This window comes from Lynx rufus, unplaced genomic scaffold (assembly GCF_022079265.1).
Source record: "Lynx rufus isolate CCGP_SWC_20201006 ecotype Redwood Valley unplaced genomic scaffold, mLynRuf1.p SCAF_3, whole genome shotgun sequence".
NCBI classification, from domain to species: Eukaryota; Metazoa; Chordata; class Mammalia; order Carnivora; family Felidae; genus Lynx; species Lynx rufus.
In genome coordinates this window covers 136,596,278-136,611,046 of record NW_025814845.1, presented here as the reverse complement: position 1 = coordinate 136,611,046, position 14,769 = coordinate 136,596,278, and the positions used below count along the sequence as shown (strand labels likewise).

The window sequence follows — 14,769 nt, the reverse complement described above, 5'->3', positions numbered from 1 at the left end:
TCTGTTATAGTTGAAATAAGTTTAGTATAGCTTTCTTCTTGATACCTTATTGTCTTGGGATATATAAATCCTATCATCTGAAGTAGTAGAAATTATATTTTTCAACTAGTGCCTAGTAACATGTTTTCTTTTATAATGTAATAAAATTTCAAGATGATGTTTGCCACTTCTTTAACTGTTATTGGCTGACACATGGTTCAGAACTCTCACATTATGGCTTGTAGGCTACTGAGTTGTAAGTAAACCAGAGACATACTGTTTTGTTGGGACCTGTTGCCTAACTCTACTTAGAACTCAATATTTTTCTTGACTATTTATGGGAATCATCTTGAAATGTTTTTTTTTTTTTACTGGAAATTACAAATGGCATGAAAATGTCTTTAAAGTTTAATATTAAGAAAAAAAGAATTGAATAAAACAAATAGTTTACATATTGATAGGTGAGAAAAATTCTAAAAATCAAATATTGTACATATTTTGGTAACTATTGAAATGTGAGTTATGTTCTCTTGACGTTAGTGATCAATTGTAACATCTAATTCCCTAGACTTCCTGACTAATTGGTATTCTTATTCATTAGGACATGTTTATTATGTAGTCAGGAATATATGCAGGGGAAGTCTTTAACCTTTTAATTTTCTGCATTCTGTACTTATTCTTGCTTATGACAAAAATTCCATCCTCATTATACCAGTGACCTGAGATCACATAAATTCACAAAGCAGTCCAGTGAAAATCAATCAGTCTTTCCTCTGTGTACATGGAAATATATATTGAAATGTTTGGAAACTTGCAACTCTAACCCTGATTAATTATTTGATACACATGCTCTTATTCTAATAGTATTTTGAAATACCATAGAATCCAATATGTACATATTCTAAAATTATATGGAATTCAATTGACAAAATGAATTTGGGTTCAATAGTATACCATTGGATTCTCAATTGATTTCCACATTTAGATTGCCTATGTTGTCAAATGAATTAGAGCTTAAGCTCTAGTTAGTACACAATTTTGAGGTTTACAATTATGTAAGATATCCTTTCTTAACGTTCCATTGACAAGGATAGCAGGATCATCGTATTAACAGGTGTAAAAGAATGATCAACTCTTTGGGAAGCCATATTTCACACTGCTCTTCAGTGACATTACAAATGCATTAGGATAGGATATATTATGTGTTTAAAATTCATTAAGAATTTGAGGGGTGCCTGGGTGGCTCAGTCAGTTAAACGTTCCACTCTTGATTTTGGCCCAGGTCATGATTTCATGGTTGGTGAGACCAAGCCCCACATTGGGCTCTGTGCTGACAGTGCGAAGCTTGCTTTGATTCTCTCTCTCTCCCCTTTCCCCATTTGTGCTGTCTCTGTCTCTCAAGATAAATAAACTTAAAAAAATCCGTTAGGAAATTGATAAATATTGTTAGGAAATAATTTCCTTTGAAGAATAGTTCATTACAATACAAGGAGCATAAATCAGTTGTCCTCTGCCAATATTTCTCAGGGGAATATTTTAATTTGTGATTTGCTTATTCATTTATATTTAAGAGCCTCTCTCTAGACTTCTCAGTGATAAAACAGTAACTGTTTGTGACAAAAAATTAAATGACTCTTCCTTTACAAAAAGCATAAAACTTCTGTCAACTTAATTGAGCTTTGAATTTTCCAAAAATAATTTAAAATACTTACTACAATCAGAAGGACAATGTCACTATGGAAAGTTTACATATGGTTATGCCGTAGTATGTTCCTGAGTATGTGCTGATCTTCTGTTATTAAAAGTATGTTTGTCCATTCACCAAAAAGATTCAGTTCTTTTTTTATTTTTTTAATATGAAATTTATTGTCAAATTGGTTTCCATACAACACCCAGTGCTCAGCCCAACAAGTGTCCTCCTCAATACTCATCACCCACCCTCCCCTCCCTCCCACCCCCCATCAACCCTCAGTTTGTTCTCAGTTTTTAAGAGTCTCTTATGGTTTGGCTCCCTCCCTCTCTAACCTCTTTTTTTTTTTCCTTCCCCTCCCCCATGGTCTTCTGTTAAGTTTCTCAGGATCCACATAAGAGTGAAAACATATGGTATCTGTCTTTCTCTGTATGACTTATTTCACTTAGCATAACACTCTCCAGTTCCATCCACGTTGCTACAAAAAGGCCATATTTCCTTCTTTCTCATTGCCACATAATATTCCATTGTGTATATAAACCACAATTTCTTTATCCATTCATCAGTTTATGGACCTTTAGGCCCTTTCCATAATTTGGCTATTGTTGAAAGTGGTGCTATAAACATTGGGGTACAAGTGCCCCTCTGCACCAGCACTCCTGTATCCCTTGGGTCAATTCCTAGCAGTGCTATTGCTGGGTCATAGGGTAGATCTATTTTTAATTTTTTGAGGAACCTCCATACTGTTTTCCAGAGCGGTTGCATTCCCACCAACAGTGCACATCCTCGCCAGCATCTATAGTCTCCTGATTTGTTCATTTTAGCCACCCTGACTCTCATGGGGTGGTATCTGAGTGTGGTCTGATTTGTATTTCCCTGATGAGGAGTGACGTTGAGCATCTTTTCATGTGCCATCAAAACCCTAGAGGAAAAAGCAGGAAAAAAACTCTCTGACCTCAGCCTCAGCAATTTCTTACTTTACACATCTCCAAAGGCAAGGGAATTAAAAACAAAAATGAACTATTGGGACCTCATGAAGATAAAAAGCTTCTGCACTGCAAAGGAAATAGTCAACAAAACTAAAAGGCAACCAGTGGAATGGGAAAAGATATTTGCAAATGGCATATCAAACAAAGGGCTAGTATCCAAAATCTATAAAGAACTCACCAAACTCCACACCCAAGAAACAAATAATCCAGTGAAGAAATGGGCAGAAAACATGAATAGACACTTCTCTAAAGAAGACATCCAGAATGCCAACAGGCACATGAAAAGATTCAGTTCTTTTATCATGCATTTTTCCTTCCTCTCTTTTCAAGTGGAAACTTTTAGCTCTTCTCATTCAGAAGTGATAAAAATAAAGTATATTCCACTTTCATTGCTAGTTATATGTTGGGGGACACTGAGGACTAAAGTTGGTTCCTTAAGAGTTACTTACATGGCATCTATTTCTTCATTAAAAAAAATTTAATGTTTATTTTTGAGAGAGAGAGTGAGACAGAGAATGCTAGCGGGGGAGGAGCAGAGAGCAAGAGGTAGACGCAGAATCTGAAGTAGGCTCCAGGCTCTGAGCTATCAGCACAGAGCCCAATGTGGGGCTCAGACTCAGAGACTGTGAGGTCATGACCCGAGTCGAAATCAGACACTTAACCAACTGCGCCACCCAGGCACCCTAACATCTATCTTTTCTTAAATATCTAATAGATGTCAGAGATTGGATTGAGCTTTTTACAGGTATTATCTCGTTTTAATCCTCAAACACATTACTAGGTAAGAATTAGGATTCCAACATGACAGCACTTGGAGAAAGCACATCTAAAGTAAATAATTCAGAAAACTATTATCATTTTGTTCTATTTTTAAATGGGTCGCATTTTATTTAACCAGTACCAAGTATACATTAAACATATTTAGCATGCTGTTATTAGTGATGCTTTTTTACATTTTCATGGATGTGATACATAAGATTTTTATTATTTATGTATTATTTTTCTTTAATGGTATGGTGTTACAAATATTCCCCTACTGCTAATTTGTATAAATACTGCTCAGGGCTTTGCAACTTTAAGAAAAATTTGATAGTGATACATGTGGCATAGTAATGTTCTAAGGGACAGAGGAAAGAATTGTGCCAGCTTGTTCAATAAATATTTGTGATCTTTGACAAGTGGCTTAACCCTCCAGAAGTAGTTCATTTTTTCTAGTTAATAGTAACATAACATACTTCATGATATCAATAGTCATTTTATATGTATGAAAGTCTAAGGCTTATACTTCTATAAAAATGTTGGACAATGCTATTATTAAAAATACTTACCTCTTGAAACTCCATAAATCTCCATAGGTTCTATATGACAAGTATTATGTCATAGATATTTGACTATGAGAAAAATGTAAGCTGCACAATTGTTCTCCCTAGATACACACATTCATACATGTAGTGAACAATAAAGACAGTGTTATGTTAAGACCATACCTAATGAAATTTAAGGTGTGTGTTTGGGGGTGCTTGGGTGGCTCAGTCCGTTAAGTGTCTGACTCTTGGTTTCGGTTCAGGTTTGTGGATTCAAACCCCATATCACACTCCGTGTTGACAGCACAGGGCCTACTTGGGATTCTCTCCCTCTCCCTTTCTCTCTGCCCCTCCCCTGCTTGGGCTTTCTCTCTCTCAAAATAAATAAATAGACTTAAAAAAAAAAGGTGTATGTTTGTGACAATAAATACTATGGAACCTGTAGTCTTTACACACAAGCACATACACACAGACAAGTCATACATGCTGTTTACTTTTATGCAACTATGTATTCAGATTCTTTTATTTCCTACATATAGATATATATAGATATATATATAGATATATATAGATATACACACACACACATATATATATCCATCCATATATAGATATCCATATATAGTATATATATATATATATATACATACATTTATACTTATATATATAATATATATAATTTATCTCTATATATTATATACATACATATACATTATATATGCATGTAATATTGAATTGGAATGCTAATAAACTTCTAATCTGGGTTGCCTGAATATTCAGAGCTCTTTTCACTAGAATAATCTCACAGAGTCACTGAGGTTAGCTCACTTCCTTAATATCAGGTAACTAGTCAGAAACAGTTATTGGATATGGATAGACCTTCAAATTTGTATTCCTGAAAGACACTGGACACATTACATTAATAAATGAAAATATTATGTAAAAATGAAAGATGGGAATTCATATACATGAGACCTTCATGAGACTCTTTGTCTAATTGTTGGATGTCTTTATGTTTAGAAAATAAAATATAGCCATACAATAAGTAATGCCTGAAATGGAGACTGTTACCATTATATGAAATTCAGAGTTGCTATATTTTTAATCAATTACAATATAATACATAATGAATGCTAGGTATTTTGGTATTCAGTGTAGAAAGCTATTGCTGAGAAAAATAATTGCAAATTTTATGAAAACTGTGGTTTTTTTGTCTATCATATCCAAGTTATAATCCTTCAGAAGTTTAAGTATCTAAAAGACAAGAAAACTCAGGTCTAGAAAATGTCAACCAAAGGATTATTTTATTTGTTTTTGGCAAAACTATAATGTTGGATAAACTCTAGACAAGTGTACTTATGGAAGACTTGTGATAATAATTATTTTAAAAATAAATGTAAAATATGTAAGGGAGCAATATTTTTTTTCTATATATGTAGTCATACCTCATTTTATTATACTTCACTTTGCACTTCACAAGATACTGTCTTGTCTTTTTTTTTTTTTTTTTACAAATTAAAATGTATAGCAAGCTAGTGTTGAGCAAATCTTTGGCACCGTTTTTCCAACAGCATTTTCTCACTGTGTGTCACATTTTGGTAATTTTTACAATATGTCAAACTTTTTTGTGCTTATTATATTTGTTATGGTGATCTGCAATCAGTTATTACAACCTACTGAAAGCTCAGATGATGGTAAGCACCTTTGGATAACAAACTATTCTTTAATTAAGATTAAGATACATTGCTTTTTCAGACATGCTATTGCACAGTTAATATACTACAGTATAGTGTAACATAACTTTTGAATGAACTGGGGAATTAAAAAATTAATTTGACTCACTTTATTGGGGGTATTTATTTGCTTTATTGCAGGTGGTCTGGAATCTAACCCCCAATATCTCTGAGGTGTGCTTTCCATTTTACAATATAGCAATTGCATTAATTAAAAATTGTATTTTGTTCTATTTATTTTATTAAAAATTCACTTTTGAAATTAATTGGGGGAAAACATATTCTCATAAATGATTATTAATTACATTGTTGCAAAATATCAATGTCATATATGCACTACTTTCTAGTGTATGATTGATTAGCATGCCTTAAATTACTAATACAAGCATCTCATTTATTTCGATGCATTTCACTTTAAACCTAACATAACAATAGGAGTATAAATGGATTGTTGAATAACAGATCAATTAAAAATTTAATTTCCAGTTTTTATGAGCACATTGCCATACTTTTCTAATTCATTAGATGACATCTGTTCCATTTATGATTTTTTACTATGAAAAAAATTGGTCAAAATTCTTTATATGAATGGTGTTTTGTTGTAAGGTGAGTTTTGAAATAAAAATAATAATACATAGATGTAAATTCTAGAAGCCATATACATAACTTCCAAACTGACAAACTGAAATAGCAATTTCAGTTCCAATGTATAACTCCATAGAAGAAAAAACAAATTTACAGGTGTATATTCACTATAAATAATCTAAAAGATGCCCCCAAATACCTTACTAAATAACTTTCAAGTACTATAGATTTCACTAAAAGTAAAAATTCCTTTCAGGGAATTAAGGTAATGCTCATTATCCAGTCTTTAAAAAATTCATTTGACCAACTTTGTATAATTTTAAATGATCTCCGTGCATTTCCTTCTGCCACAACAATCAAGAAGACAAACCTTCTTCACTACATAATGATGTTATTATCATCAACCAAAAGATATTTCAAAAAGCGTCTGATTCTATTTCTCATTTATGCCATGAATGGCTCAATTTGTATTATGCCAAACACATCGCCCCTTTCCCCTTTTGCACACACTCTCTAGTTTTCAAAAGGATAACAATAAATCATATTGTCCAATAGATCATTTATTTTGATTTCAAGGTGATTAATTTTGCCACTCATTTTGTCCACCAGGAGGCAGTACTAACTAAAAGAAATCAAGGCATAATCCCTTTTTTGATGCTGGAAAAACACCCAGAACAACTGGATTTCTATTTTTTTAAATACAGAATAATTTAATGCTGCATGTAATATCAAATTAATATTGTTCAGGTTTTTCTTTACAGAACCCAATAGTTTGTATACCTGTTCAGTAACATCTCAACATTGATCTTTCCTTCAATCACAAACTCAAAACATCTTTTTAAAAAACCGTTTATTTATTTATTTTTAAGAGAGAGGGAGCATGAGCAGGGGAGAGGCAGAGAGATAGGGAGAGAGAAAATCCCAAGCAGACACCGTGCTCAGCAAGCCTGACACGGAGCTTGATCTCAAGAACCACAAGATGGTGACCTGCACTCAAATCAAGAGTCTGATGCTTGACCGACTGAGCCACCCAAGCACCCCCAAAAATATATTTATTCTAGACTTTAGCAGAGCTAAATTTCCCTGAGGTTTTTTTTTAATTCTGTAGTCTGAACAGTTGAATGGCATGTTTCAAGAAAAGTGAAGTATTACTAACCAAAATGCATTGATTTAACTTGACTTCATTTATTTAACTTGATAAATCACTTCACTCAATTACAATGGTTAGCCTTTGTGACAGAGTAGTTTTTGAAATGGCTATGAACATTAATTTTGGGGGGAGAGTAAATCCTTATTTTATCTGCCAATGAAAAATTACATGGTCTATCAGTTTCCCTTTATATTTTATGTCCTCAGGTTCTTTAACATGAAATTTGACTCTATTAAAAAGGCTATATATGATAAGGATTTTAAAATGTGTATTTCTTCCTTCTTCCCATTTAATGAAATAATATTTCAGTATTTTGTAATTATTTCATGTTTTTAAATTCTGAAGGATAGAAATTTTATATAAAAATGAATTGTTACTTTGTGATATACTCAGTGACTTCTATGAGGAGAAGTAGACATACATTTCTTTGTCTAACTATAATAGATTAGTTAATTTAGAGTTTTACCTAATATGTTAAAAGCAAACGATTATAAGATACATTTGATAGTCTTAATTCATTAAATGGGTAATTTTTTTTTCAATTGCTTCGATAATTAGATATAAAATAAACGTTTTTATTGGCAAATGCGTGTCATCTTACTAGAATTAATATCATTTCTTAAATTCTTACTACATGGAATCCTCATCCATTGGATACTGGAAAATAAGGGAAAACTTTGGTCAAATATGCGTTGTGATACTGCAAAATTTTTACATAATCCTTTTTTTTTTCAACGTTTATTTATTTTTGGGACAGAGAGAGACAGAGCATGAACGGGGGAGGGGCAGAGAGAGAGGGAGACACAGAATCGGAAACAGGCTCCAGGCTCTGAGCCATCAGCCCAGAGCCCGACGCGGGGCTCGAACTCACGGACCGCAAGATCGTGACCTGGCTGAAGTCGGACGCTTAACCGACTGCGCCACCCAGGCGCCCCTACATAATCCTTTAGTGATGCTTATCTTGCTTCATTAAGCATTTTCATTGTATTTGATCAAGGATCCATTTTTCCCCATCACTCACCTTTTAAGAAAATAAGTCATACAGAGAAAGATACCATATGTTTTCACTCCTATGTGGATACTGAGAAACTTAACAGAAGACCATGGGGGAGGGGAAGGAAAAAAAAAAAAGGTTAGAGAGGGAGGGAACCAAAACATAAGAGACTCTTAAAAACTGAGAACAAACTGAGGGTTAATGGGGGGTGGGAGGGAGGGGAGGGTGGATGAGAGGCATTGAGGAGGGCACCTGTTAGGCTGAGCACTGGGTGTTGTATGGAAACCAAGTTGACAATAAATTTCGTATTTAAAAAAAAAGGAAGATATTTTAACTCAGAGCACTAGAATTACAAGAACTGCATTCTGAAAACCACTGATTTTTTTATAACACTTTTTAAGATACATCACAGGGTTTAGACTCAGCCTAGTTAGGATCAGTTATTTATTACCCACTTTGAATTTTGTGTTCATCTGTAACATCAATATAACATATCACAAAGTGCTCTTTTAAGGATTAAATGAGGTAAATTATATGACTCTTTTGAGGAGAATGAAAAGCTCTTGTTTTATGTGAGTTCTTATTTTAATATGTTTAAAAATTGTGATTGTTTTGTAATACATTGGTGGTAGAAACATATTTATGAAAAAAACGTTTTAATTTCATAAAGTGTTAAGATGTCAGGACATGTTGATTTTACTTTGCTTCATTATTTTACATAATCTAAATTATAATCCAAATACTTTCCAAACTTGAATATATTTGACCTACTGATATTAAATAGCCTTTAGGTGTCCTGTCATATTTATTCTTAGAAGAAAAAAAAAAAGCACAGTTCAGTGGACAATGATTTGAACATAAACGTATATAGGAGATGTATTCTTTTTAAGGGGGGAAGTAGAGAGAATACTCTGAGAGTATGAACTTGATGTTGTAATGGCTTATATTCAAATATGAAGAAATTTATGAGAACCTGAAAACAAGAAAACCAAACCTAATTTAACGTATTGAATATAAGTTAACAACTACGACAGTTAAAAGTACTGTAGGGGCACCTGGGTGGTTCAGTCAGTTAAGCGTCAGAATTCAGCACAGGTCATGATCTCAGTCTGTGAGTTCGAGCCCCGTGTCGGCTCTGTGCTGACAGCTCGGAGCCTGGAGCCTGCTTCAGATTCTGTGTCTCCCTCTCTCTCTGCCCCTCCCCTGCTCATGCTCTGTCTCAAAAATAAATAAAAACATTTTTTAAAAAGTACTGTTATATGTTATATGTGAGAAATTTTGTGGTAGTGTTAGCTTGCCTGAAATTCAGAAAGGGAGAAGATATGATGCATTCACCTGCATCACATAATAAAGCTTAGTTCAACAAATGTTTATTAGTTATTTAAAAGTTACAAATGAGGTTAGTTGCCAGGGAAATTAAGATAAGGACAAAGTTTCCAACTCAAGGAGTCAAGTAATACTGGCTTTGAGCTTGGGAGATGGGAACTAGAGCAAATAGTCACACAAAAAGTGTGATAAATAATTTGGTAGAGAAAGGCCCAAGTGCTATACATGGAGGTACTAGGAGATCTAGGAATGGACATTTGGAAAAGGTTAGCCTTTTCTTTTTATAGAGAGACAAGATACTGTCTGGAAAAATGGGGATGAATAGGAGAGGCAAGGAATTAGGGAAATTATTCTAGGTCGTGAGTCATTGAAATATAAATGTTGACCTATTAATTCCAGGCTGATGTGAATTAGAAAAGAAATCAGAGTGCAATGGAGAATTGATGCACAGAGTCATTTATAACTAGGAAAATATCACTAGCAAATTTGATGGCAGAACTTAACACTAGTGTGAAGACGTGACCCGAGCTAGATAGAAGACTGGTATTGCTTAATAGGTACAGCATTGAGGGGCATCTAGGTGACTCAGTTGATTGAGCGTCCGACTTCAGCTCAGGTCACGATCTCGCAATCGTGGGTTTGAGCCCTGCATCCAGCTCTGTGCTGACAGCTCGGAGCCTGGAGCCTGCTTTGGATTCTGTGTCTCCCTCTCTCTTTGCCCCTCCCTTGCTTGTGCTGTCTCTCTCTGTCTTCAAAAAATAAAATAAAACTTTAAAAAATATGTACAGCATTGAGAAATATTAGGTACAAGCTAAGCAGTTTTCCAATTTGACAAATCACAGTTCTTTTTTCTTCTATCTTCTGAAATTGTTCCAATCTGTTTGCAACAAACAGAACAAAAACTAAGAACTGCACAATGGTCATGAAATCAGTTTTGTCTGCTGGTTTAGTATTCAGGCTCTAGAAATACAGTAAATTTCAATCCTGGGTTGAGCACTAAATATATAGCTGTGTGACTAATGGCAAATTATTTGGCCTCAGTGCACTAATGCCCTCATCTGTAAAATGTGGGTAATAATAGTTGTTTCTTGATAGGTTTGTTTTGATGGTTAATCAAGAACCATACACGATCTGAAATTTTACCCTCTTCACAAACTAACAAGTGAGGCTCACAGTTTCCTGGATGCTGGCAGAAGCTATGAGGCTCCTGTGTCAGAGACGAAGACCAATTTATTATATGTTACTCATGGTCAAACAGTAGCCAGACTAAAGCATTTGTGCAGGGCTAGGAGAAGAGGACTGGATGATGCCTGCAGGTGCCACCATTTACATTAGAGGAGAGGACCACTGCCCTCTCCCTCACCCAGCTCAGGAAACCCAAATATTTTATAATGAACAGGAAGCACACCTGACATTTGCTGCATTGAAAGACATTTTATTACACTTGATATTAAACATACCCGCCCCTTGCTTTAGAGGGAGACACTCTGTCTATCGCCTAAGAATATTCACTGTACAAAATACCTTAAAAGAAAGTCTGGAATAAAAAACAAAAACAACAACAAAACGAACCCAAAAAGTGTCTCTTCTTTCAAGATGTGCTGAAATTCAAAAGTCGTAGGGAAAATTGTCTTTTTGAGAAGTTAGAAGAGTAGGGGCTCAAAAAACCAACTGAATAAACATTTATAATTGCCACCATCACTGCCACCACCATCATGATCAGAGAGTATTTCCCCCCCCCGGTTATCCTCTGCGGTGCAAATGAATGTAGACCAGAGAAAATGCAGGGTTCTCTTGTCTACAGCCTCTCTGTTGATGTTTTATGGAAGGGGAGATGTTTCTGAATTTGCTTCTAAGATAAAATAAGTGTATATGCATACCGCAGATGGATAGATGCACAGAGAAAAACGTTAATATATTTTCTCTTTATAAATGGTTAACCATGTTAATGCATGGTTATTTTAAAAGTCACACACATTCAGAGAGTTAAAAATAATTGCAGTAATTCGCAATTAACTGTGTAATTAATAAATGACAGGCCCCTATATATATACATTATATAAGTGTATGTGCGTGTGTATATATATATATATATATGAATATATATTGTGTATATATATATATATGAATATATATTGTGTATATATATATATATATAGTAAAACAACCTTGGATTTTGAGTAGTTTTTATATTAATATTTTTGGGTTGTAGAACGATTATCTGAGTTTCTGTTATTTCTTTTTTTTTTCTTTTTAATTTTTTTTTTTCAACGTTTATTTTTGGGACAGAGAGAGACAGAGCATGAACGGGGGAGGGGCAGAGAGAGAGGGAGACACAGAATCGGAAACAGGCTCCAGGCTCCGAGCCGTCAGCCCAGAGCCTGACGCGGGGCTCGAACTCACGGACCGCGAGATCGTGACCTGGCTGAAGTCGGACGCTTAACCGACTGCGCCACCCAGGCGCCCCGAGTTTCTGTTATTTCTAATGGGGACATTCACTTTGATATACAAGTGCTTTGGATTAAAAGCATGTTTCCGGAATGAATTATGCTTGCAAATCAAGGTTTTACTGTATATACACACATATATATGATACATATTTAAGTATATACTTATATATATACTAAAAGTATATATGCTATAACATATATATTTATGTTATGTTATAACATATATATTTAACATTTATGAGTACTTGTTTATTGTCAGGTCTTCTGCTAATTCTTTCCCATGCATTATTTTATGTAAGCATCAGAAAAATTTTATATACTAATAAGAGAGTACATTTTTACTGTCAATCTATCTAAAAATGACCATAATTATCATTTTGGTATATGTGAATTCAAACATTTTTTATACATGCATATATTTCAGCAAAATAAACAAAACAAAAAAACTTATATTCTTTTGAAAGTGTTAATGGATAACCTTGTTTCTCAAAACTTTGTTAACACTTTGTGATGGATACTGTAAATTGGTTCACTCAACAACCATTTCAAACACCAAATAGTATGATTTCTCTTTATAGACCTTTTAAAATTTTTTTTTTCAACGTTTATTTATTTTTGGGACAGAGAGAGACAGAGCATGAACGGGGGAGGGGCAGAGAGAGAGGGAGACACAGAATCGGAAACAGGCTCCAGGCTCTGAGCAGTCAGCACAGAGCCCGACGCGGGGCTCAAACTCACAGACCGCGAGATCGTGATCTGGCTGAAGTCGGACGCTTAACCGACTGCGCCACCCAGGCGCCCCTAGACCTTTTATAGAATCTAGTAAATTCAAAACTACATTTCCCAGATTTTCTTGCAGTTAGCCTTCTGGATGTGTTTTAGGTTTTTCCTATCAAATTCAAACAAGCTTGGACTTTTATGAAATTCTTATTGTAAAACAAGCATAGTTTGGGGAAAGAAATTTTCCTTGCACAATAGCAAGGGCAGTGTAGTTCTGAACCCAGCAACTAGGGTAACAGCTTACTTGTGTGTTAGTCCTGAGTATCACAGGAGTAGTAAGCTTTTGCTATTACAGTTCTGTGGTGAGGTTTTAGAAGTTGTTTCTAAGAATTCAATACATAGCCCTTCTCTTCAATCCTGTGAACTATTTTAACAAATCTCTTTTACTTAAATAGTGAAGAATTTGTCTGTAACATAGAGCCTTGTTTCAAAGCATTGGTCCATTCTAGGACTACAACAGCTAAGGACCTGGAACGGACAAAGTACCCAAGGAAGCAAACCTATCTGCAAGGCTGATGCAGGCAAAGATACCCAAGAGGTACAAGTTGTTAAGCTGATATTGTAGAGTGAACATGCATTGTTCAGGTACATGTTAAAACCAGGTGGTTCTATCTGGCTTGTGAGCATAACAGTAGGGAATTCTTAAGTCAAACATAATTATGGTTCATACAGTCCCTTATGCAAGCTATTCACACTTTTGTGTTGAGCATCAACTGTGTGCCAAACGTGAGCTCTGGGCACTGGAGAAAAAATATTCTGCCCTCCTGGATCTTAGATTGCAGTTCGTAGGAAATCTGCCCATACCACAGTATAGTTGTTCTTTTCAAAGAACAACTAAAATCTCATGAAAAGCACAGGCAACTTATCTTCTCTGCTCATCTTCTTACCATCCCCTTTCTCTACTTTACCTTAGCGCCTGTCTAAAATTAAGAGTAAGACACCAGTACTAGAGGGGATGGAGGCAAGAAAGTAAACAGGAACTGATAAATTAGAATCAACTTGATGAAGGATAAACCCTTTCTCTGAGAAGTTAAACTGCTGCTATGTCTAAAGTACCCCTTTCCAGACCTTCCTACCTTAGGAGATAATTTCTGACTCAGCAAAATATGTGTCTCTCAATCTTGCCCCCAAATCTCTTCCCAGTGATTCAGAATCATGGTAATTTTCATGATGTAATTCTCATGAATCCTTAAGAGGAAAGAACTCTGTCATTTATTGGCCCTTTTTGGTCTTCAGGAGCATTTCATTTTCTCACAGAAATGAAGCAGCAATGCTTTCCTAGGATGACTTAGGGCACACAGATGTTGGGCTTATGGTTTACCTACAGAGGCATCATTACCTGTCTTGGTCTCTATGTGGTAATCTTTCTGCTTTATTAGGTACATTTCTATCCTCTCACAGGATGGAAATAATGGTAGAACATTATTATCCCAGTATAATTTTTAATAAATAGTGTTTTAATTTTCTTTTTAAAAATATTGATATGGAGGATAATTATATATAATTATATATAATATACAATACATATGTAATGTTAAAATGGTAATAGATAACATATATTATAAATAATATGATTATGTGATATATAACATGATGTGTAATGTATTATGTAAATAACATGACTAATACAATCACAATATTGGGTGATCATCAATGTGATTTATTTTCTGTTTGTGTATTTTTGTTGTGTCTGTTGTACAGGCTTAAAAGGAGAGCTGATATATATCAATCTCTTACCATGTAGCACACATCTATTTATTTATTTTATTTCTCCAGCTTATTATATCTA

The 14,769-nt window shown here is 34.5% G+C and overlaps 1 protein-coding gene across 3 annotated transcripts in view; it reads left to right on the top strand.

Moving 5' to 3' along the window:
- Positions 1–14,769, top strand: part of FSTL5 (follistatin like 5) — a 730,171-nt gene that overhangs the window by 80,879 nt on the left and 634,523 nt on the right. The gene's annotated exons all lie outside the window — the stretch shown is intronic.